Source organism: Pteropus alecto, unplaced genomic scaffold (assembly GCF_000325575.1).
Source record: "Pteropus alecto unplaced genomic scaffold, ASM32557v1 scaffold152, whole genome shotgun sequence".
In the NCBI taxonomy this organism is placed as follows: domain Eukaryota; kingdom Metazoa; phylum Chordata; class Mammalia; order Chiroptera; family Pteropodidae; genus Pteropus; species Pteropus alecto.
In genome coordinates, this window is record NW_006432227.1 from 3,914,310 (window position 1) to 3,916,593 (window position 2,284).

At 29.9% G+C, this 2,284-nt stretch overlaps 1 pseudogene; it reads right to left on the bottom strand.

Annotated features, from left to right (window-relative positions):
• Window positions 1–1,947: 1,947 nt before the first annotated feature.
• Window positions 1,948–2,066, bottom strand: LOC112475855 (annotated as a pseudogene).
• Between the last annotated feature and the right edge of the window lie 218 nt (window positions 2,067–2,284).

Genomic DNA, 2,284 nt, shown 5'->3' on the forward strand with positions numbered 1-2,284 from the left:
AATATAGAATCATGTTGCTATGATTGAAGACTGTCCCAGGATATTTCAAGCTCCCCATAAAAATCTCAGATCTGCAGCCAGCATTAGCAGAACTTTTAATACTATAATTCAGAAACTGTGGTATTGAGAATCCATTTCCTGACTTGGATTTACGTATGAGGAGTTCCTTTAATTTTTTTTTTTTTTCACTTTCTCGGTAATAGGATTACACTGTGTTCATAAATCTTTTTTTTTTTTCCCGCAATTCCTAATTTTCATATGTGACCTGCTCTAAATTTTCCTTTTTGACTATAATTATCTTCCTACCTTCTAAGTGTCTAACTCTACAGTATATCCTATGTAATAGAGATTATACTTTTTTAACAACTTACATCTACTACCTAGCATATAATAGGTGCTCTATAATTATTTATTGTAAAAAAAAAAAATACCTTGTGATTCTTTTCCTTTTAGCTGATCTGTCGATATATTATTTCTTTCTCAATTCATGCATCTTTACGCTGTACCGTTTGAATACTTTTTGGTCCTTAACTCATTTGCAGAAAGGTCCACTACTTCCTCATTTTAACTGAAATGAGTTGTTTCTCCAATTACAAATGAACAATCAAATATTTGATTCAGCCTGTAGGCAATGCAGTCCTAAAGCAGACTTGGTATGGTGAAGTAGGTTTAGCACAGCATTTACCACGTATACCAAATTGACTCACCCATGAGCACTGATTTCTGCTACGCAAGTGTATTTTTCTACAAAGTATCCAGAAAAAAAAGAACAGTCCCAATGACTCACTCAATTAAAACAGAAATCTAGTAATTCCTGCTATTTCCATTATCACTCTCATCCTGATAGTGAAAGTAAAGGTCTTAAAGAATATAGTCTAATATATGCCGGACTGTATAACTTATCATCTAAACAGGGACAATTTTCAATAAAATAATCTAATTTTGAAACATTTTTGTTTTACTAAAATATTAATTCATTATATTGGTGGATATAGTAAATATTTTCATTATGTTTTCAAAAGTAAAATTATCTTTAAAACAGAAACACAACCTTGTCAGCAAAGTAAAAATGTTTTAATTGTTTATTTTTATTATATAAGGAACAAATTAAGAAAAAAAAGAGCAGAGGAAGTATTCTGAATATTTGTTTATGTGAATTAGTTTCTTAGCCCTAATTGTCCCTAAAAGCTTATTGTATTTTTGCTTGATAAATCCATTTTCAATATGATTACTTTAGTTTATTTTTATAAAAGCATCAGTAATTACCTTCAAATTTATATTTTATTATTGCAAAATTTGAAATTGAAACACTCCTTAAAATCATAATATTTTTCATTTAAAAAGTAATTTCTCTAAGGGGCTTAGCTAAAAACAAATTCTACTAATAGAGTGTTTTCTTATTTTTTTCCTTCATTTTAATGGGCAAATATTTAACTTTCAGGGTTTTTCACCAATGCTGCACTTTTTTCTGCATTTAGAGTGCCTTTCCCTGATAAACACTTTATAAAATGAAACTTATTAAATAAGTTTTCTCTCTTTATGATTATTAATGTATTTTTTTTCTAGAGTGCTAGCCGAAAAGTCAAACCCTTGCCCAGTTTTACCCAATTTTGGTACAGAACATACATTGATTTGAATAAAAAATTAGTGTTATAAAAGTATATTTTTCCAACAAGTAGTTATTCAAAATTCAAAATTAAACCATGTACGATATTTTAGCTCTCTTTATTTAATATTTTCAGGCCTACTCTTGCCATTATAGAGATAATTATAAATGATTTCCTGTTAGAAATATATGTTTTAATGACTGCAATTCGCTAAAAGCTTAAAAATTTGTGTTTGCTGTTTGTTTTTATTATTATTATTTTTTAGGTGAGGCAATCCTTGGTTGACCTCACAGATTGCAAGGACCTTGTCAGCTTACAATCCCTTATTTTTTATTTTATACGCCTACAGCACCTGGTCTTCCTAGGTGGTCTCCCATCCAAGTACTTACCAGGCCCGGCCCTGTTTAACTTCCGAGATCAGACAGGATAGGGCTTACTCAGGGTAGCATGGAAGTAGACTGTGTTTGCTGTTTTAATTGTAGAATATTTCACTAAATATTTCCAACTGACATTAAACTACAACAAAAAATATATTCACTACTATTATAGCATGTAGATTGATTTAAAACATAGTTGTTCAAGAGTTCAAACAGTTCTACAATCTGATTAGGGACAGGCAGTAAAAAGAGAAAAGGGAATTACATTTGAAAGAAGTTTAAAGAGAAATTTAGATTTTT